Source organism: Monodelphis domestica, chromosome 2 (assembly GCF_027887165.1).
Source record: "Monodelphis domestica isolate mMonDom1 chromosome 2, mMonDom1.pri, whole genome shotgun sequence".
NCBI classification, from domain to species: Eukaryota; Metazoa; Chordata; class Mammalia; order Didelphimorphia; family Didelphidae; genus Monodelphis; species Monodelphis domestica.
This window is the reverse complement of record NC_077228.1, coordinates 370,245,227-370,269,594: the sequence shown is the minus strand read 5'-3', so window position 1 is coordinate 370,269,594 and position 24,368 is coordinate 370,245,227.

Genomic DNA, 24,368 nt, shown 5'->3' with positions numbered 1-24,368 from the left:
TGGGGAGTATTGGGGAGTGGACTATGGAAGGAAACAGGATGACTTGGCTGAGGCTCCCCTCACCCTTCATCTCATGTCTACCATGAACTCTCACTCTACTGGCCCCTGACACTTGTGAAGAGCACAACCACCATCACTTTCCCCTCACCAAGCCAAGCCAACCAGTGGTTGAGAGGGAAATGATAAGAAAAGCAAAAGAGCCAGTGTATGATTCTAGATAAAAAGTCCTGTGTAAGCTCTGCTTCCCTTTCCCCTCCCCACAAAGAAAAGAAAAAACGAAAGTTAGTAAGACAGCAATTACTCCCGCCTGTTGGGTCTCAACTCCAGTGGTGAAGGTTTCCATGATGAAATACGGTATTAGTATTCTGATGGCATCTCAAGGAGATGTTAGTTCCAGACTAACCCAGAAAACATTGTAAAGTAGGGAAAGTTTAACTTGGGGAAGGAACTCTCACCTCTTTCATCTTCTTTTCCTCCCTTATCATAAGCCCTTGGAGTTCTAAGAAGAGAAATCCCAACAGTACTACCTTTCCTGGAAAGCACATGGCCACCATTTATTTGGACTCCAGTTCCCAGTCCCTCTAACTTCCCCATCCTAAAGCATCCAATCCTCCCTTCGTTCCCCATCCCTTAGGAGTGTCATCTGTTCCTCAAGGCCCAAGACTATGTCCCATTTTGTTTGCATCTGTATTTCTAACTCCAGCACATTCTAAAGGCCTAATACTGGACCTCCATGACTCTGGAAGAGAGTGAGGCTGATGACTTTGTACAACTCTGCCTCACTTAAATCCAATTCACCTGAAAGCCAAAACATTACCCTGGGATGCCACTGGTCTTCTTAGAAAATGAAGGACCAGGGGGCAGCTGGGTAGCTCAGTGGATTGAGAGCCAAGCCTAGTGATGGGAGGTCCTGGATTCAAATCTGACCTCAGACACTTCCCAGCTATGTGACCCTGGCCAAGTCAATTGATCCTCATTGCCTAGCCCTTACCACTCTTCTGCCTTAGAACCAATACACATTATTGATTCCAAGATGAAAAGAAAGAAAGAAAGAAAGAAAGAAAGAAAGAAAGAAAGAAAGAAAGAAAGAAAGAAAGAAAGAAAGAAAGAAAGAAAGAAAGAAAGAAAGAAAGAAAGAAAGAAAGAAAGAGATGAATGAATAAATAAATAATAAATAAATAAATAAATGAATGAATGAATAAAAATAAAGGAACAACAACAACAAGGGCTTGGGGCAGGCCAGGTGGCAAAGTGGATAGGGCTCCAGGCCTGGAGTCTGGGTTCAAATCTGACCTCAGACACTCTCTAGCTGTATGACCTTGGACAAGGCACTTAAGCCCACTTGCCTAGCCCTTGTTGCTCTCCTTTCTTAGAACTGATACTAAGACTGAAGTTAAGGGTTTAAAAACTGACATTTCCTAGTCGTGTCATCCTGGGCAAGTCACTTGACCCCCATTACTTAGCCCTTACTACTCTTCTGTCTTGGAACCAATACACAGTATTGATTTTAAGGTGGAGGGTGTAAAAAAATATACAAATAAAAAAATAAAGTCTCAAGGAGCTGCTTGAAAGTTTAAGGGAATTGCCCGAGGGCACAAAGTCTTTCTCAGAAGCAAGGTTTGAACCCAGTTCTCCCTTACTCAGAAGCTTTTTCTCTCATTACTAAACTAGGCTTCCTTTCCAACAGGATTATAAAATATATGTATATGTATATATATAATAAATATGATATATTATACATGATATATTGAAAGGAAATAAATATATATTTATATTCTAAAATATATTTAGATTGGGAAAAGTCCTTAGAGACCAACCTTTGCAATCCCTTCATTTACAGATGAAGAAACTAAGTCCAGAGAGTTGTCCAAGGTCATATGGGTAGCGATGAACAATGCTGGGATTATTACATACTAAGTATGTGTGTCCCAGAGTGAAGGAATGGAAGATTTCTTCTGAAGATTTAAGGAGAGAGGAGAAGGTTTAGAATAGTTACTGTAGGGAAAAATCAGTACCAGTAGAACAATGAGATCCCAGATGAAGTTATTATTAATGAGAACTGGAGGAAGAGAGAAGCCCTTAGTTACCACAAAGAGATGAATCACTAATGTTGAAATCCTACATATCTGTGGAAGGAGATAGTTTTGGGCTCCAAGATATTTGTCATGTATTGAGCATAGAGGCAACTAAGTGGCTCAGTGGATAGAACACTGGGCTTGGAGTCAGGAAGATGTGAGTTCAAATCTGGCCTTAGACTCTTTCTAATTGTGTGGCAAACCTCTGTTTGCCTTAGTCCATGGGAGAAGGAAATGGTAAATCACTCTGCTATCTTTGCCCAGAAAACCCTATGGACAATATGGTCCACAGGATCATGAAGAGTTGGATATGACTAAAAGGACCATACAACAACAACAGAGGGTGATTCAGACAAGTACATGGGTAGAGCAGAAGAGAGGGAGGGATAACCTTTCCTGGGGAATAAGGTAAAGGCCCAAATCCAGATCTATCCAAGTAAAGACCAACAGGCTGCGCCATATTGGTACAAGGAAGAATACCAAAATCTAAGGAGTTTAAGTTAGAAGCAAAAAGCTGGTTCTAGTCACCCCAAGATGATTAGCTGCTATCCTGTCCATAAGGGTGGATAAGCCTCAATGTTTGCTACAAGACTTCCAGGAAATTCTAATAGCATTAGAGGAAACCTCAGAGGTTGTCTAGTTTAAACTCCCTCATCTTACTGACAGGAAACTCAGAGAATTTAAGTGACTTGCCCATCTACACATAAGGAAGAGGCACATTTGGAATCCAGAACTTTTTTTTTAAACCCTTACCTTCTGTCTTGGAATCAATACTAGGTATTGGCTCCAAGGTAGAAGAGTGGTAAGGGTTAGGCAATGGGGGTTAAGTGACTTGCCCAGGGTCACACAGCTGGGAAGTATCTGAGGCCAGATTGGAACCCAGGACCTCCCATCTCTAGGTCTGGCTCTCAATCCACTGAGCTACCCAGCTGCCCTTGGAATCCAGAACTTTTTGACTCTGGATCCAACATTTTATCCTCAATTTTAACCATCTCTAATGTAAAAGTACAAAAAATTCTTTGTACATAGGTTAAGAAATAGTGTTTCCCTAGGGAAAAGGGAAATCTTAGATCAGCATATTCAATTTGTGTGGGTTTGAAGATAAAGTCTAAAAGATTCTTTTGATTTTGAAATTTACTCTTACTTCATCTTGTCTTCCTATGGTCTGGCATGCGGTCTTTGGCTATCGGGAAGGAGCAAGTCATTGCATAAATATGCACTCAAATTCAGTTCCTTTTGTCAGCCAGCAAAATCAGATTTGTAGAATCCAGGAAGAAAAGTACCATTATGCAAAAAGGGGAGGGATTGTTTCACATGGCTCAGACTTTTCAAGATTAAAAGCTTTTTGGAGGGTGCAAAATGTCCACAATTCCCTGTTGACTTTGGCACTGGTATCACTTGGCCCTTGGTCAGTCACAAAATATATAACAACAGGACACTTAAACCACTTTACCACACATTCACAAGAAGACTTTTTTGAGGTTTCATAGCACGGGATCTAATCATTGCAGCTTATCCTGAGAATAAGTCATTCATTCTGGGACATGAAATTTTTATCCTCTGAACCTACACAGGCAGTCAGGAGAGTGAAAACTCATGATCGCCTTGACTTGTAACATATTTTATTTTTTATGGAAAAAAAAACCCCAACAACTCTTATCTTCCATAAGATAAGAGTGATAAGATCTACACAATGAGGGGTAAGTGACTTGCCCAGGGTCATACAGCCAGGAAGTGTTTAAGTCCAAATTTGAGCCCAGGGCTTCCTGTATTCATAATAAATTTTAATAGACATGGTATATAATTGAGAGTACAGGGGAAAGTAGGTTGATTTTAGAATTAGGAAGCCTTGGTTGGGAAACGGTACCCAGATGGTATAGAGTGCTGGACTTGGAGTCAAGAAGGTCTAAGTACTAGCTCTAGGACTCTTGGTAATTAACTGCTCTCTACCTCAGTTTCTTCCTCTATTAAAATGGAGGAAATGATAGCAATTATCTTTCAGAGATATTGTGAGAATAAAATGAGATAACATATTGGAATGCTATGTAAATGATATTATTATTTATTCCAATGCTTATTTAGACAGTAATTTGCTATGGCACCATATATGAGTCATAGGACCTCTGAGCCTCAGCTTCCTCATCTGTAAAATAGGGGTGATTTAGTAGTTTTCTTGAAAGGATTAGTATGAGGAAACAACTCTATAAACCTTAAAGAGCTACATGTAAATTGTTACTGAGTAATACAGTTTCCCTGCACTGTAAGCAGAGGACTCTTTCTGGAAAGCTGAAGTGAAAGTTTATTTTTTTCAACACCAAAATCTTATTTTAACTAGTCAGGACAAAAATCATTCCAAAATCTATTATGGACCAAAAAAAGTATTAAAGATGAGCTTTTCTTCCCTTTTTGAGTTAATTGAATATAATATAATTGAATGTATTTTCTTGACACTCAAGGTTCCTGGACTTGATTGAATCTGTGTTTGAATGTTGTCTCTGACACTTCAAGTTATGGGAGGATAAACAAGTTCATAAACTTCTTGGTTTTCATATCCACTAAATGGAGATGATAATCATCCTTGCCATTAATCAACCAATCAATTAATAAGCATTTATTTAGTTCCTATCACTGACCGGGCTGAGCACTGGGAATCCAAAAAGAGGCACGAATTGATGCAGAGCGAAAGGAGCAGAACCAGGACAACAATGTACACAGAGACTGATACACTGTGGCACAATAAAAGGTAATGGACTTTTCTACTAGCAGCAATGCAATGACCCAGGACAATTCTGAGGGATTTATGAGAAAGATGCTACCCACAATCAGAGAAAGAAATGTGGGAGCAGAAACACGGAAGAAAATATTTCCTTGATTACATGGTTCAACAGGGAAATGTTTGAGGATGTAGACTCTAAATAATCACTCTATAGCAAATATTAATAATATGGAAATAGGACTGGTTCAATGACACATGTAAAACCTAGTGGAATTACTCACTGGCTACAGAAGGGGGGAGTGAGGAGGGAAAGAACATGAATCATGTAACCATGGGGAAATATTCTAAATTAATTAATTAAATAAATAATTTTTAAAATTAAAAAACAACTTAAAGTATTACAGAAACATGAGTTAGTATGATTATAATCATAAGCCTCAATAACTGTGCTCTAAACATCATACATAGGAACAGTGATATTATATGATGAACAATTGTGAATGACTTGGCTGTTCTTGGCAATACAGGCAGCAAAAACAATCCCCAAGGATTCTGGATGAAAAATGCCATCGGCCTCCAGAGAAAAAACTGATGGAGTCTGAATATAGACTGAAACACACTATATTTCACTTTCTTTCTTCTTTTTTGTTTGAGTTTTTTCCCACAAAATGACTAATATGGGAAAATGTTTTTAATTATTGCCCATGTAGAATCTATATCAGATTGTTCACTGGCTCAGGGATGGGGGAGGAGAGAGAGAAAGGGAAGTGGAGAATTTGGAACTCAGTGAAGTTTTTTTAATGTTAAAAATTGTTTTTACAAGGGGCAGCTATGTAGCTCAGTGGGACTCAGAGATAGGAGGTCCTGGGTTCAAATCTGATCTCAGACTTTTCCTGGCTGTGTCACTCTGGGCAAATTATTTAACCCCCATTGCTTAACCTTTACCAATCTTCTGCTTTGGAACCAATACACAGTATTGATTCTAAGACAGAAGGTAAGGGTTTTTCTTGTTTTGTTTTTTAAGTTGTAAAAAAATTTTTTTTCATGTAATTGAAGAAAGAATAAAATATTAAATGGGAAAAAATGATTGTGCTCTGATATAATAGAGATTCCCTCAGAGGCTATGGAGAAAAGCACAGCTATTTGCCCCTATGCTAAGTGGTCTCAGATGAACATGCTTTCTAAGTTCTCATGTCTGCTTTTTACAATTTTTCTGTCTCTTTTCCACAGTACCTTCTCAAGATTATCAATGGATCTGCTGAGTTTCACACACACAGACTTTGTAAAACTTCCTTTATATGATGGAAGACCAGAACACTGAGTTTATTATGATCAAGAATGTGCTGGAGCATTGTTCAATTTTCTGCATAATGTTTTTACAACTCAAAAATTGGCAAAGTTGAACCTGATTTGTTGCTCTGTTGATTGTCCAGGCTTAAGACAAGGAGGAAGAAAAAAAAATTTTTTTTTTAATCTATTGGCTCCAAGGCTGAAGAGTGGTAAGGGCTAGGCAATGGGGGGTCAAGTGACTTGGCCAGGGTCACACAACTGGGAAATGTCTGAGGCCAGATTTGAACCTAGGACCTCTCATCTCTAGGTCTGGCTCTCAATCCACTGAGCTACCCAGCTGCCCCCTGGAAGAAAATTTTAATAAACCAAATTAAAAGTAAAAGCATATGGAATATATCTTTTGCCCCAGTGAACCTATTGTTAAACATTTACTATCACACCCCTAAGGAGGGTTATTTGTAAACTAAAAATAAACAGACTTTGAGTGATAACCTGAAAGGCTTTGCTTTGTGTAAAGTACAAATACAATCAGACTCTTCAGACTCCTGTTCTGGCTTATTTCCTTGTTCACAATTGTGTTGGCAATAGGGGAGATCATCAGATATCCAAGTTCTAGACAGATAAGGTCATGCCACAAGTTATTTTGATGAGATGAGCAACATTTCGGTGATGTATCCCATTTACCTATAGAAGGAGAGACAGTCTGGTATGGTGGATAGAGGGCTGGTCTGACAAGTCCCTTCATTTCTTGGTGCTCCAGGAAGCTTTCTAACATTATAATTATACCTGAGTAGCCAATTTGAATCAATAGCAAAAGTTTCCATAATGAGAATTCCCCACTGAAGAAATCACTGCTCCAGACGGACCCCCATACTTTTCATTATGGTTTTTTTTATAACTATTTTAATTTATGACTCATAAAGTTCCCCACATTATATAGAGCCCATTCAAGTTGTTAAAAAAAACCAAAACATTGATCAGAATCAGTGCCATTGGCAAAGTGTAGTGGCAAGAACAATGAATTTGGAATCAGAGAACCTGGCTTTGAATCCCAGCTCTGCTATTTTATTGCCTTTGTGATGAATCACTTCACTTCCTCTAGGTCTCAGTTTCTCCCTCTTTAAAATGAAGGGGCTGGACTAGATAGTTAATGTTCTTCCTAGATCTGGATGCTATAAACCCAAGAATAAATAACTGGCAGGATTTCACAAAGCAAGAACAAAAGGTTGCAAAAAAAAATTTTTTTTTAATCTAATATTGTTGTGTTTGGTCAGATGATTATTAGGTAAGGAAAAGGAGACCATGAGCCAAAAAAAGGGAAGAAAAAGGAATGAGAATGGATCTTCTACAAAGCCCCAGTGACTATCCTTACCCCTGTCTCCACTCCTGCCCCTCCTCTTGCCTCTATCCTTATTCCAGGGGTCCTTAACCTTTTTTGGGTCATGGATCCTTTCTTCCTCTAACTCTGGGTCCCCAAACAATAAAACAATAGGTAACCAGAACAGGAATTGAGCAGGCCTCCTTAATCTAAGCTCATGAAGGTGTTTTTGAAAATATTTTGATAAATGGTTTTCAGTGCAATTGGTTTACTTTGTAATGCTATGCATTTTACTTTATGCTTTAAAAATATATTGAGAAGAGGTCCATATGGGAGTATGATTAATAAAAAGACTGTCTTTGCCTTTAATGAGCAAGTCAATTTACCTTGTTGCCTTAGTTTCCTTAACTATAAGGGAAGGATAATAATATCATCTCCCTCCCAGCATTGTTGTGATGATCAAATGAGGCAATATTTGTAAAGTGCTGTTGTGGTGAAATTTTTCACCTTTTAAGAGTATTATAATATTGAACAATGGCCACCAAGGAATTTACTTATGAAATTCCTAAAATGAAACACTCAAGTCAGAATGGAGTTTATGGAGGTTTAATCACAATGGGAGTAGGGAAAGGAGAGGGAGAGGAGAGAGGAGAAAAGGGAAAGGGGTTACTCAACCTCTGTCCTAGGCAGAGGGAGTTTAGGACCAAAGGGCCAAGGTGGAAGGAATCAGTCCTTGACTCATGTGACCGATCTGAAGGGAAGCTGTCTGCGGGCCTCCTCTCTGTTCAAGCTTCTAACACAAACTGGCGTCTAGCTCTCTCCACAGGAACTCAGCGAATTCCAGAGGCTGTTCCCTACCTCACTTCCTGTGCCTCACAAGTGCCAATGGTGGCTCAAGCTTGGCTTAGGACAGCCCAGGTGGGCAGTTAGTTATTTCTGATTTGTCATTGACTAGCACATACCCCTGTAGTGTGGGTGTGCACAAATTTGGGTGCTAGACCAAGATGGAGACTTTTAAAATTCACAGTGCTTAGAACAGTGCCTAACACATAGTAAGCAAGTAATGAATGAAAAATTTCCTGTTTTCCCTAATAAATTCAAGATCCATTGGGTTGAAATATCGTAGTAACAATACGAGAGACCAACAGATCAAGACCAACAATGAATGAAACCAGGAGTTAAGAGTAGACAGAAATGATTTTTCCTTCTATAATTCTGTGTCTGGAAAGTTTGTCTTGAAAGCAATGCTAATCCCAAATGGTTAATTCCAAATTAACCATATATATCTCTATAGTTAGTTATAGTTACATACCAATTCTTTCAGCACAAGATTGAGAGGATGTGACATCAAGTGTAAGTGCTCAGGTTTTCCCCATTCTGAACTGCTGAGTTATTTTTCAAAAGACTGTAAAGTCCTTTAAGAAGTGATTGGAAAATGGGGTAAATGAAGTCAGTTAGAAAGTTTTTGGAGGCAGTAGTGAATAGAGTACAAGGTCTGAAGTCAGGAAGACCTGAGGTAAATAAAATCTGTTCTCAGATATTTCCTAGCTGGGTGACATTGGATAAGTCACTTAACTTCTGTTTACCTCAATTTCCCCTACTGTAAAATAAAGATAATAGCACCTACTTCCTAAGATTGTTGGGAGGATCAAATGAGATGATATTTGTAAAAATTATCTTTGGTTCCTGGTCCATAGAAGATGTTATATATAATTGTTTATTCCCTTCATTTTTGAGGCTCAAGGACCTAGATATGGAGTCCTGTAGTTACTCAACAAAAGCCAACCCTCCCTCTCTCTCCCACACCCCCAAGAAAATGAAAGGACCAAGGAAAAGCTTCAATGATCTCCGTGAATCACAAACAGCTCCAACAACTTTGAGAGATTCTGGCTGTATGAACGCACCATGAGCAGGTAGCTGGAGGGTCTTTGTTGTAAACAGTCAGAACACAACAACAGGCTCCAGAAGGAATTAGGATGGTGATCAGCTTTTGACTCATGTGGCCCAGGAATAGAAAATCCCACTGGCCAGAAAAGGAGGAATGAGATGAGAGGAAATTAACTCAGGTGTCTGAGAAAAAGGGTGGGGATGGGGGGGAGGGGGGATGATTCATAATCATGACTAAGAGGAGCTGGTTCTTGTCATTAGAAACTCCACGGAGTCCATAGTCCACCTTCTTTAGTCATTCCTGAAGAGGAAGTATATTTTTAATCAATTGAAAGTAAAACATGTCAGGGATCCAAAGGTGAAACTTTCAGTGGGAATCCCTAGGGCTTGAGACTGAGGTAAGCAAAAAAAAAAAATGGCACCCCAATCAGTAACCCATTGGGCTATGATGTTTCTGAGATAAACATAGGGTCTTAATTTGAGCATGAACACAAGAAGGGCTCCCACTTCACAAATGGACCTGAAGTGTTCAATGGAAACTTAATTCACAATTTCTTATTTCCTTGTCTTCTTTTTCTTTCCTTCTTTCCTTCCTTTCTTCCTTCTTTCCTTCCTTCTTTCCTTCTTTCCAGCCTTCCTTCTGTCTTTCCTTCCTTCCTTCCTTTGTCCTTCCTTTCTCCCTGCCTTCCTGCCTGTCTTCCTTTCTTCCTCCCTCACTCTATCCTTGTCTCCCTCCCTCTCTCTCCTTCTCTTCCCTCTCTTTCTTTCTTTTCTCTCTTTCTTATTATCTTCCCTCTTAAAATCAATAATGTGTATTGGTTCCAAGGCAGAATAGTGGTAAAGGTAAGGCAATGGGGTTAAGTGATTTGCTCACAGCTAGGAAGTGTCTGAAGCCATATTTGAACCAAACACCTCCTGTCTCTGGGTCTGGCTTTCTATATACTGACCCACCTAGCTGTCTGCTCTCATTTTTCATAAATTAAAAAATGAATATAATTGCTAGGGCTTCTAGCTGTGTGACCCTGAGCAAGTTACTTAACTCCTATTTGCCTCAATTCTTCATTTGTAAAATGGGGTCACACTGGGGAGGGGAATCACAAACTGCTTTCAGATCTTTGCTGAGTAGTATATGACTAACAAAAATCCCTAGCATTTAGCGCAGTGCCTAACACATAGCAGACACTTAATAAATGTTTATCAACTGACTATTCCCAGTCTAAGATCCTATGAGGCTTCTGGTGATCTTGCTAAGCCATGTTTATCATTGGTAAAAAAGGTATCTCAGGTTCAGTTTTCATAAGGGATGGTCATTGGCTAAGGGAAGTAGGGGAGAATTTGATCCTGGGGCTGTTGGGTTGAATTTGATCAAGGATAGTTGATAATCTATGATAAAGTAGAAGGAGAACTGACTCTGAAGTCAGAGGCTCTGGGTTTAGATTCCTGCTCTGACAATTATCACTTATGTGACCATTTAATTTCTCTGGGCCTCAGTTTCCTCATATGTAAAAGGAAGGAGTTTGATTGAAATGACCTCTGTGGTCCTCTTTAGCTCTAGACTTATGCATCTATGATCTATTAGGTGAATTTGCTTGGAGTCTAGAAAAGTGTCTAATTTCTATTCAGGTTGAGATACCCTAGTGGAGAACTATCTGACTAACTTACCCTTTCCCCACAGATTTCCCTGAACACTCCTTAGTGACTGAGGTAAACCAAGAAGTTTTTAGACCTTCTTGCTTTAGGTCATTTGTTCAGTCATTTCAATCCTGATAATTTAAAATCAGATTTTGAGATTATCCTTCCCAAACTAGAATGTTTAAACTTCATTAACGATACCATCTCACTGCATCATTTTGGAAGATAAATAAACATCTTCCTCAAGACCCATCCATCATTTTGGGAGATGAGTTAAACTCACTTACCACAAAGAACTAGTGTCATAAATTTCATGGCCCATCCCCAAAATGGCACCCCAGTGGCTTAGAAGAATGATAATTTCTGGGTGGCAGATAGAGCGAAAGAAATTTCTGGAGGTTCCACCTGATTCAACACATAGAAAGATAGTACCATGAGAATCAAGTCCCTTGAGGGCAGAGATGGTTTAATTTTTTTCTCAATGCCCAGAAGATTGCCTAGCACTCAGTAGAAACTAAAGAATGCTGGTTAAATTGAACTGAGTTATGGAAAAGCTTTCTAGTCTCCAATCCTTTTATAAATTCAGTTATTATTATCATTATTATTATTGATTTTAAGAAGGAAAAGGAAGAAGAGGAAGAAGATAGGGAAGAGCTCTTACAATGAGTTCTGAATGTAATGTAGTTCAGTAACATCCCAGGGTAAAAGAGAGACCAAGCTGATGACTTTAATTGTCCCCACACAGCTGTCATCACTGATACATGGAGAGAATGTCCTTTTGTTCATAAACAAGGAGGGTGTTGTTATCATGATGCCTAATGAACACTCATTATAACCAGGTAGTCTGAAATGCTCTGTCTGATTGGTTGATCTCAAAACAATTATGTCGACATCCGATTGCTTAAAGATGATCTTGTTGCTTACTTTCGCAACCTAACACCCCTTAAAAAAAAGACCAGTTTGCCACACAAATGAGCTTTTCATTCATTTTTTAAAACACTCATCTTCTGACTTAGAATCAATAACTTAAATATCAGTGTTAAGTCAGAAGAGTGATAAAGGCGAGAGCATCTCTATCAACCCTCTTGTTTTCCAGAGGAGGAAACTGAGGCTCAAAGAAGATTAAGAGTGTACCCAAGGGGGGCAGCTGGGTAGCTCATTGAATTGAGAACCAGGACCTAGGGAGATCCTGGGTTCAAATCTGGCCTCAGACACTTCCTAGCTGTGTGACCCAAGGCAAGTCACTTGACCCCCATTGCCTAGCCCTTACCACTCTTCTGCTTTGGGGCCAATACACAGTATTGACTCCAAGATGGAAGGTAGGGGTTTAAAAAAAAAAAGAGTGTACCCAAGGCCACACACATACTAAATGTCAAAGGTAGGATCTGAACCCAAATTCTCCACATCCAGATGTAGTGCTCTACCTGGTACCATAGTGCCTTGAGTCTATACAAAAATTCCTAGCTTCCTTAGTTTCTCTTCCCATCTGCACTACCTTAAAGCTATTTTATTTATTTAATATTTACATGTAAACATTATTTCTTTTAATGGAATGTAGGCTTCTTTAGGGCAAGATCTGTTTCCTTTTCATATTTGTGTCCCTAGCATTTAGCACTGAGACAATTAGGTAGTGAAGCAGATAGAGTGTGGGGGGCTGGCGTAAGGAAGATGCATCTTCCTGAGTTCAAATCTAACCTCAGATGCTTATTAGATATGAGATTCTGGGGAAATCACTTAATTCGGTTTGCCTCAGTTTCCTCAACATAGAATGAGCTGGAGAAGAAATAGCAAACCACTCCAGTATATTTTCCAAGAAAATCCAAAATGGGGGCATGGAGAATTGGATAAAACTGAAAAATAACTGAATGATACAATTATAATACCTGGCAACACCTTAGGCATGACAACTCTGTGATTGCATAGAAATCCTATAGAATTGAATGCAGGAAAAAAAAAAAGTCCCATATGCTCCAAAATATTCATAGCAACACTTTTTTGGGGTAGCAAAGACTGTAAAGTAGATATCCATCAACTTGGGGAATGGCTGTTAGGTAGCAACTGGCACATAGTAGGAGCTTAATAACTGCTTGTTGATTAAATGATTGATTAACTGAAAAGATGACTTGATCTTGTCTTTCCTGTTCACCAAGAAGTCTAACTCCTTCCCCAAATATTCAGCTTGGAAGTCAAGAAATGATTCTAATCTACCTACATGTATTAACCAGGAAGAACACTGCAGATAATTGATCATTGAAATACAAGAATAGAACTTAATTAGCTCAGATGCAATTTGACCAGGATCTGGAGGTTGACACCCCTGAGCTTATGAAAAGTGTCCTGGAATGTGTAATGAGTGGTCTGCATTTTCAAGTTGTACCTCATCCCAAAGCGATAACATTCTCTACCCTAACAGCGCCACCCTGGGCCTCCCCTGCAACATGAAGGATCTCCCTTGAGGGCAGAGTGCTGAATGCTGACTCATCAGTACCACCTCCCAGAGTCCTGACCCAGCTCTTGCAGGCTTTCCCTCCAAGCCTGGACCCCACCTTATTTACCTTTGGAAAGCTGACGTAGGCACCACTTGAGATGATGGGATGACTATGGGCTCCTGTTTCCAGATGCTAAATAAATGCTCCATTTCTTTTCATATCAACATTGTATCATCATCATCATTAGACAATTTTCCTGGAGTGTTGCCAGTAGGCTTGCTACAGCTTCTTGGAGCCACAGCTGAAAAAGTAGGTTGAAAGGTGGACACTAACAGTAGATGAGCAGTAAGCTTTCTCACCTTGGATGCTAGCTCTCCATATACCTCTTCATCCAACAGCTATACAAGCCGGGGGGAAATGGACTGATAGTTATAGCAATAGAATAACCATGTGGGCTCTGAGTATTTAAGAATTAATGGTTTGGGTCCTTTTTTTTTTTTTTGAAAAAGCAAACATGAACAATGCTGTTAAGCTTTTAATTATTTCTCTTTTTTACTTTTTAATTAATCAATTTAGTTTTAATTATTTAATTTAATTGATTTTATTTTATTACTTGGTTATATTAATAAATACTTATTTTATACAATGAAAATTAAAATTTTCATTTTAAATATGTGTTCCCCCAGTGTGGAAAAATGGGGACACTAATACACTGCTGCTGGAACTTTGAATTTATCCAACCATTTGGGAGAGCAATTTGGAATTATGCCCAGAGATTTACAAAATAGTGTATGGGGGGGCAGCTGGATAGCTCAGTGGATTGAGAGTCAGGTCCAGAGACGGGAGGTCCTGGGTTCAAATGTGGCCTCAGACACTTCCTAGCTGTGTGACCCTGGCCAAGTAACTTAACCCCCATTGACTAGCCCTTACCACTCTTCTGCCCTAGAACCAATACCCAGTATTGATTCTAAGATGGAAGCTAAGGGTTTAAAAAAAAAAATAGTGTATGGTCTTAGAGCCAGCAAAACTACTGTTGAGTCTGTATTCCAAAATGACCAAGGAAAAAGGAAAAGAATATGTATGTTCTAAAATGTTTATAGCAGCTCTCTTGATGCTGGCAAAGAACTGGAACATGAGGGAATGTCCATCAACTGAGAAATGGCTGAACAAGTTGTGGCCTATGAAATGAAGAGCAGTTTAATTTCAAAATAAAAACAAAAACAAAACATGGAAAGACCTATATGAAATTATGAAAAGTGAAACGTGTAGAACCATGAGAACATTATATACAGCTACAGAACTGATGTTTGAAGAATAACTTGTGAATGTCTACAGCTAGAGAAAGAATTGATAAATATATATATATATATATATATATATATATATATATATATATGTCAAGCAATGCTTCTCTAGTGAGGAGAAGGGTGCCTGGGAATTATAATTTAACCAACAGACAAATGCATTAAAAAATGTACCCCTCCCCCAAAATTATAATAACTGGGACCAAATCCTTGAAAGTTAGGTGAGCGAAACACATGCTTTTGTAGTTCTTACCAAAATAGAAGAGATTTTAATGCAAGGTAGGGGAAAGAATTCTAGATTGATATCTGAGCAAATGGGTTCAAATGCTGGCTTTCTCATGTACTTGCTATATGACCTTGGCCAAGCCGTTATCCCTGTTTTTGTCTCAGTTTGCCCTCTGTAAAATGAAGGAATGGAATTAGATGATTTATAAGGCCTCCTCCAGTTCTAAAATCTTGATAAAAATTGCTTCGACTCCCCTCACCTTATTTTCTTCCCCTTGGCTATGACAGATTCTTATTCCTTGCTTCTTTCCTTTTTATATGCCCCCCTCCCATCCCTTTCCTGATCCATCAACCCTCTAAGGCTGGAATTTATTTTGTTTATGGCTACTCTCTCTCTATCTCTCCTTTCCCTTCTCCCAGTTTTCTCCTTTCCCCCCCATTGTCTTGAATGTATTGTCATACCAAATTCTATGTGTGTTTAGGTTGATCTGATGAGCCTATTGGATATTGGACTGCGGATTCAGCTTTTAAGGACCAGTCTAAGTGTTCAGAGACTTATTTATCATCAAAGTGTTGGCCATGAACTTTTTTTGGCCACAGCATTTCATGAAGAGCACAAATAGGCTTATAATCAATGTCAGTGAACTGAGTGAGTATCATCCACCCACTCATCACAGATCCTTGTGGTATTGTTGTATACCATTATGTTTATTATGTATATACCTATAAAGTATTATGCTCCAGGACTCCAATGGACTTGTGATCCTATAAATGCAAAAACGTTCCTTCTAACTATAAAAATCATCCCTCATCCAAGTGTGTCTATCCCCTGTGACTCCTATATGTATCCTCCCCTGGATCATCCATGATGAGGAAGAGGGTAATGAGGGTCTAACTGAACCAAAGTAGGACACAGGACCTTTCTTGGGCATCTCTCAGTCTTACTCTATGATTGGTCTCCTCTTTCCAGTCATGTATCTTTATGATTCCTTCTTCTATGGCATTTTCATCATTAATAAGCTACTACTGCTTATTACATACTCTACCTTTTGTCTCTCCATTGTACCTTGGGTGGTCCACAATTTCGTTTCGTAAGACACCTGTGATATTTCAAGATTTATAATTATAAGCATCACTAGAAAATTATTAGTGTTAAAAATAGTGTGCATTCATGTAAAATGTATATCAGATTGCAGGGAGGGGAGAGAGGAAGGAAGAAAATTTGGGACTCAAATTTTAAAAAAAACAATGAAGGTAAAAACTTGTTTTTACATTGTAAGTAGGGGAAAAATTATATCTTGGGTCCTGTGATACTGAAGGTAGAGATAGCTTCTCCACATGGGTGTATGTGTATGTATGTATATATATATATATATACATATATATATCACACAGAGAAGCAATTTTTTGGCAGTAAATAGCAAATTATTACTGAAAAAATATTGTGTGTTTTAGTGCGAAAGTCCCTATTTAGGTAACTTTTGTTTTTTTACTTCATATTTCCTCTACTGTAAAAAATGGTTCTTAAATTTAATAGTATAGAGAAAATGGACTTATGACTCATGAATCATGGGTTCATTTTTTTTTTATTTATTTACTTTCTATCTTGGTTATCTCATGAAGGAAATAACCCAGGGAAGGGAAAAAATAAAAATTAAGTCAAGAGCAGAAAAGAAAGTTATCTGGATAAATACTTTTATTTGTTTGTTTGTTTAGGTTTAGACCTGTGATTTCCTTGATGGGTGAGAAAATCTTTACCAAGACAGATCAGAAATTTCTCTGCAATATTTGGTTCAGAGAGTGACTTGGGGTCACTCAATATGGTATAACCACAGAAGGACTTGAACTTTGCTTTTCCTCACTTGGAGACTAGTTCTATATCCAGTAATACATGGTGCCTCACAAGTAGCTGCCAAGTTCAAAACAAACAAAATGTCATTGGTGCCTTTGGTGTTCTTCTTTCCTTTCCTTTCCTTTCTTCCTCTTCCCCCCTTTCCTTCTTTCTTCCTTTCTTTCTTTTCTTCCTTCCTTTCTTCCTTTCTTCCTTCCTTCCTTCCTTTCTTTCTTTCTTTCTTTCTTTCTTTCTTTCTTTCTTTCTTTCTTTCTTTCTTTCTTTCTTTCTTTCTTTCTTTCTTTCTTTCTTTCTTTCTTTCTTTCTTTCTTTCTTTCTTTCTTTCTTTCTTTTTCTTTCTTTCTTCATTTGTTTGTTTCTTTTCTAAAAATCCCTTACTTTCTGTCTTAAAATTGATACAAATATCAGTTTCAAAACAGAAGAGCAGTAAGGGCTAGACAGTTGGGTTTAAGTGAGTTGACCATGGTCACACAGCTAGGAAGTGTCTGAGGCCACATTTGAACCCAGTTCCTCCTGTCTCCATGCCTGACTCTCTATCCACTGAGCAACCGACCTGCCTTTAAATTTTATTTTATTTCAATGAACAAAATGAACAAAATCTATTTTCTGTCTCTCCACCTTTCCCCCACCATCAAGGGGTGGGGAGAGAAAAACAAGATCCTCATTGTTGTTCATTTGTGTTTCCGTTATGTTGGACTTTTTTTGACCCTATTTGGGGGTTTCTTAGCAAAGATACTGGAGTAGTTTGCCATTTCCTTCTCCAGCTCATTTTACAGAGGAGGAAACAAATTGGTACAGTAAAGCAAATCAAATTCCTTGATTGGAATTTCCAAATGAGAGGTCTCCTTCTGCACTGAATACATCACCTCTCTGTTAGGCGGTGAGTAGCATGGTTCATCCCTGGTCTTCTAGAATCATGATGGTCATTGTGCTGATCAGAGTTCTCAGATCTTTCAAAGTCATCTGTTTCCAAGAACTCAGATCAATGAAATGACCTTATTAAGACCAGAGAACCAGTGAAGAACAATGCTACTCACCTTCTGAAAGAGGTGATGGACTCAGGGAACAATATATTTTTGGACCAAGCCAATGTGGGAATTCGTTTTAACTATCCACATTTGTCACAAGAGTTGTTTTTCTTTTCTCTCTTTTTCTTTTTAATGGGAAGGGAAGTGACAAGGAGAAAAATTGATTTTTGTCAATTAATAAATTTAATTTTTATTAACTTAATTTAAAAAAATCTAAGACATTTTTACAGTGTTGTTATTTTATAAATTGTCCCTGGTTCTATTAATATGTTTTAAATTCTCACAAGGCTTTTAAACGGTCTATAACAAAGCTGACCTATCAAGGTGTTTGAATTTTTCTGTCTTCTATGTGTACCAGTGTTAGAAGAGGGACAGAGCATAACAGTCTGGAAATTCTGTTCCCAATGGGAGAAAAAGGGCCCCCACTGAAAAACAAGCTAGCCTCACCTGGGGACTTGAAGAATGCCAATGTCATTTACAGAGTGACATAGTCATGCTATAATTGGCCGGACACATTCCAGAGTTCACGGTTGTTGTGTAACAGCAATACATCCAGGGTGGCTGAAGGCACGAGGCAAAACACACCCTAAGTGTGCGGTTGATGCATAGGGAGCCACACCCCCTAGGAATGCCTGATTGCTCAAATGTTCCCGGCCCTCTTTCTCTTTAGCCTGACAATGCCGTGCAGGGGAACAGGCCCAACTGGAGGGTTAACTCTATTTTAGGGGATGACAAATTTATTGGGCTGATTGGGTGAGAGTGCTTATCCTTCCTCCTCCCACTGCTCTGTTTTTAAGGATAAGCTTCAGGGAGTATTTGTTCAGGATTGATTTGTATGAGGAAGTGCTTACTAAGGACTAAACAAGACCTTGATTGGGGTCTGAGGAAAATCTGCTAACCCAATTGCCCATTTACTCATCATGTTCTTAAAGACATCAGGGAGCCAGAGAGGACATTCCATTGAGAGGGAGGAGGAGACAAGATGGCGGCTGTAAATTATATGTCCCATGGCCTAGGAGGCTTGTAAACAGCTCAGGAGTTGAGTGTTATTTTCATTCCTGACTCGTTTGGTGGTGCAAATAACAACTCCATAAACTACTGAAGCCTAGCTGAAATGTTGATGACATAGATTGACCAAAGTGCTCCATAGCTAGCTTATGAATATTCAGGACCTAGTGAATTTGAACTGCTCCCCATCCAGCAATAGCTTAAGCTTGTTTGTTGCCTGAACTTTGGGCAGTTAGAAGCTGGTAATGGAAATCCAGTTTTATAGCTTGAACAAAAGAAAAGCCACTCATGAGGAAGTGACAGTCCCAATGGCTGGTATATTGTAAAACTGCCCAAACCAGCCAAGCCATGCTCTTCTCACACAGCTCCTTTTCCTTTCACTCTGTGGTAGAGTACACATCCTACACAGCCTGGGTACATGCTGGGTGATTCCCAAACTCAAAGAGATCAAAGGTTCATGCTTCTCCTCCTCCTCCTCCACCACCTCCTCCTCTTCTTTCTTTTTCTTCTTCTTCTTCTTCCTTTTTCTTCTTCTTTCTTTTTCTTCTTCTCTTCTTTCTTTTTCTTCTTCTCTTCTTTCTTTTCTTCTTTTCTTCTTTCTTCTTTTCTTCTCTTCATCTTCTTTTCTTCTCTTCATCTTCTTTCTTCTTCTTCATCTTCTTTCTTCTTCTTCATCTTCTTTCTTCTTCTTCATCTTCTTTCTTCTTCTTCATCTTCTTTCTTCTTCATCTTCATCTTCTTTCTTCTTCTTCTTCATCTTCATCTTCTTTCTTCTTCTTCTTCATCTTCATCTTCTTTCTTCTTCTTCTTCTTCTTCTTCTTCATCTTCTTTCTTCTTCTTCATCTTCTTTCTTCTTCTTCTTCTTCATCTTCTTTCTTCTTCTTCTTCATCTTCTTTCTTCTTCTTCTTCTTCATCTTCATCTTCTTTCTTCTTCTTCTTCATCTTCTTTCTTCTTCTTCTTCTTCATCTTCATCTTCTTTCTTCTTCTTCATCTTCATCTTCTTTCTTCTTCTTCATCTTCTTTCTTCTTCTTCATCTTCATCTTCTTTCTTCTTCTTCTTCTTCATCTTCATCTTCTTTCTTCTTCATCTTCATCTTCTTTCTTCTTCTTCTTCATCTTCATCTTCTTTTTCTTCTTCTTCATCTTCATCTTCTTTCTTCTTCTTCTTCATCTTCATTTTCTTTCTTCTTCTTCATCTTCATCATCTTCTTCTTCTTCATCTTCATCTTCTTTCTTCTTCTTCTTCTTCTTCATCTTTTTCTTCTTCTTCTTCATCTTCTTTCTTCTTCATCTTCATCTTCTTTTTCTTCTTCTTCTTCTTCATCTTCATCTTCTTTCTTCTTCTTCTTTTTCGTCTTCATCTTCTTTTTTTTCTTCTTCTTCATCTTCATCTTCTTCTTCTTCTTCTCCTTCTTCATCTTCATCTTCTTCTTCTTCTCCTTCTTCTTCTTCTTCTTCTTCTTCTTCTCCTTCTTCTTCTTCTTCTTCTTCTTCTTCTTCTCCTTCTTCTTCTTCTTCTTCTTCTTCTTCTTCTTCTTCTTCTTCTTCTTCTTCTTCTTCTTCTTCTCCTTCTCCTTCTCATTCTTCTTCTTCTTCTTCTTCTTCTTTCTTCTTTCTTCATTGGTTACATTAGAATTCCCATGAATCTCCTCCTCTCCCCTCCCTGAACTAGAAAAGCATCACTGGACAAAAAAAAAAATCTAAATACAGAAATTAGGTCTTGCTTGTTTCTACTTCATCAGTTCTTTCTTTGGAGGAGGGCATATACAAGTCATTCTTCAAACACTATTTCTGGTGCTAAATATAATGTTCCCTTGGTTCTGCCTGTTTCACTCTTTATAATTTCATGTAGCTCTTTACATCTTTGTTTGTCTGTTTTTATCTTTTTCAAACCCTTAGCTTCTTTCTTAAAATCAATATTGTGTATTCCAAAGGGAAGAACAGTAAAGGCAAAGCAATAGGGTAACACAGCTGGAAGTGTCTGAAGTCAAATTTGAACCCAAGTCCTCTTATCTCCAAGCCTGATGCTCAATACACTGTGCTACCTAATTGCCTCTTTTCCATGATATTTTTTCTTTGTTAAATCTTTACTTTCTATGTATGTTCCCAAAGCAGAAGAGCAGTAAGGGTTAGGCAACAAGGGTTAAGTGACTTGTCCAGGGTCACACAGGCAGGAAGTGTCTAATCTCACATTTGAACCCAAGTCATCCCATCTCTAGATCTGGATCTCAATCCATTGAGCCCCCTAGCTATCTCCCCCTTTTTTAAAAACTTAAATTCATTTTAAATATTTTAAAATTAAAAAATTAAATTGAAATTAAGTGAAATAAAAACAATTAATTAAATTTCAAAATATTTAAATTTAACAAAACATTTAACCTGCTTGTCATTTCTTATTACAAAGTAATATTTCATCACAATCATATGCCACAACTTGGTCCTGCTCCTTAATAAGAATAATTATTGTGTATATTTTAAAGTTCACAAAGTACTTTTTGGTGAAATACCTCTATAGGTAAGGAGTTGAAAGAACTCTAGGCTTGGTAGCAGGAGAAACCTAGGTTCACACTTGGTCTTTTACCCTGGCTGGGTACATGACCCTAGGTTGGTCACTTCTTAGATTCTCCATTTCCTTATCTTGACATAATAGACTCAGGGATTGAAGATTTCACCCAGTCTCACCCCATCATCTTGCAGATAAAGAAACTGAGGCCCAGAAAGGTCAAGTGAATTGTCCAAGGTCACAAAGTAAGCAATAGAGTGGTTATCTAGTGATCATAGAATTTTCTTGCAAGGATACTGCAGTGGTTTACCATGTCCTTCTCCAGTGGATACAGTGGATCTTTTTGTCAGGCAACTAGATTAAGTGACTTGCTCAGGGTCATATAGCTAGGAAGTGTCAATTCAGATTTGAACTTAGGTCTTCCTGACTCCAGGTTCAGAGCTCTATCCACTGAGCCACCTAGCTGTCTCCTAAGTAGCAGAATAGGATTTCCAACTTGGAAAGTTCAGAACTCCTACCACCATAGTGCATAACAACATCACTTCTCTATAAATCTGAAGAATAAAGCCTGGAATTCTTAGTAGTTGGGGTGGTCAGGAGGCTCATATAAAAATAATGTACACAAAGCATTTTGCACACCTTTACATAGAGGGCTATTAGAATGTCAATTATGATCATTATGCCCATTTTACAGATGATGAAACTTAAGGGAGTCTCAGAGAGGTGATATGACTTGTCTATCATTGCATAAAGCCAGTATTCAAACAAGCCTCTACTGTTTTCCAAGTGCTATGGATCCAAATAAAAAAATGAGATCCTGTATGCTCTCAAGGAGTGTACAGTCTAGTAACCCAATTTTCTTGCCTCTAAGTCTGTAGTTTTTTCCACATAATGGAGCATGTTGATATGATTGCCTTTTCTTTTGTCTAAGTCCCTCACACTTAGTGTGATCATGAATGCAGAAAGCTACCATAAAAGCAAGCTTGGTTGACTTGGGGCCATGGTGTTTGGCTTTTAAAGCCCTTCAAAGACTGGTTCCAACCTTATTCTATGTTACTTGTCCTACATTCTACCATCCAGACAAACTGATCTCCTTGATGTTCCTTACACATGGTGCCCACACCCCACCTTTCCACTGGCTATCTCCCATGGCTGGAATGCCCGCCTTCTTATCTCCACCTCTTAAAATTCTCCTTCAAAATTCTACTCAAGGCCATAAAACCCTTCACTCAGCCCCAATAGATGGTTAAGCTTTCATTGTGAATATTAAAACCTTAGAAATGAACAACTACTACAAATAGAGCTTGGTTTATTGTTTCATTCATTATCAAGGCTTAAGAAAGTGATGGAGAATGCAAATCAAATCAAAACAACTCTGAGGTATCACCTCACACCTAGCAGATTGGCTAACATGACAGCTATGGAAAGTAATGAATGCTGGAGGGGATGTGGCAAAGTAGGGACATTAATTCATTGCTGGTGGAGTTGTGAATCGATCCAACCATTCTGGAGGGCAATTTGGAACTATGCCCAAAGGGCGATAAAAGAATGTCTGCCCTTTGATCCAGCCATAGCACTGCTGGGTTTGTACCCCAAAGAGATAATAGGGAAAAAGACTTGTACAAGAATATTCATAGCAGCGCTCTTTGTGGTGGCCAAAAATTGGAAAATGAGGGGATGCCCTTCAATTGGGGAATGGCTGAACAAATTGTGGTATATGTTGCTGATGGAATACTATTGTGCTAAAAGGAATAATAAAGTGGAGGAATTCCATGGAGACTGGACCAACCTCCAGGAAGTGATGCAGAGCGAAAGGAGCAGAACCAGGAGGACATTGTAATGAGAGACTGATATACTGTAGTACCATCGAACGTAATGGACTTCTCCATTAGTGGTAATGCAGTGATCCTGAACAATCTGCAGGGATCTAGGAGAAAAAACACTATCCCCAAGCAGAGGACAAACTGTAGGAGTAAAAACACCGAGGAAAAGCAACTGCTTGACTACAGGGGTTGAGGGGACATGTCTGAGGAGAGACTCTAAATGAACACTCTAATGTAAATACCAACAACATGGAAATGGGTTCAAATCAAGAACACATGTGATACCCAGTGGAATCACTCGTCGGCTATGGGAGAGGTGGAGGGGGGGAGGGAGGAAAAGAAAATGATCTTTGTCTCCAATGAATAATGTTTGGAAATGACCAAATAAAATACTGTTAAAAAATGTATATATATAAACATTAAAGAAATAAAAATAAAAAAGAAAGTGATGGAGAAAGTATTCATCACTAGATTAAATTTAAAAATGTATCATATGTACATTCTTTTTAGAGAGCTGGGAGTTAGCCTTTACCAGCATGCTCCTGACTCCCTCTTCCCCCACCCAATTCTATTTTTTATTGTTGTTGTTGTTGTTAATTTTAAAAATGTATTTATTTTTTACCAATTACATGTAATAACAAATTTCCACCTATTTTCTTAAGTTATATGATCCAAATTATCTCCCTCCTTTCCTCTCTCCCCCTCCTGAGCTGGCAAGCAATTTAATCTGGAATATTCATGTATTATCATATAAAATATATATTCCATATTATTCATTTTTGAAAGTAAATAGTCTTATAAAAACTAATACCCCAGGATGTAGACTCTGAATGAACATCTTAGTGCAAATACTGATAATATGGAAATGAATTCTGATCAAAGACACATGTAGAGTGGAATTGTGCCTCAGCTACGGGAGGGGAGGGAGGAATAGAAAATGATTTTTGTAACCAGGGAATAATGTTCAAAGTTGACCAAATTAAAAAAAAACAAAACCAATACCCCCAAACATATACCCAAATAAACAATTGAAAAACTATATGCTTTGATCTGCATTCGTAATCCAACAGTTCCTTCTCTGGAGGTGGATAGCATTCTTTGTCATAAGTCCCTCAGAATTGTCCTGGATCATTGTATTGCTCAGAGTAGCTAAATTGATCACATTTGGTCATTCCCCAATATTGCCATGATGCTCTCCTGGTTCTGCTTATTTCACTCTGCATCAGTTCATGGAGGTCTTTTCAGCTTTTTCTAAAATCATCCTGTTGCTCATTC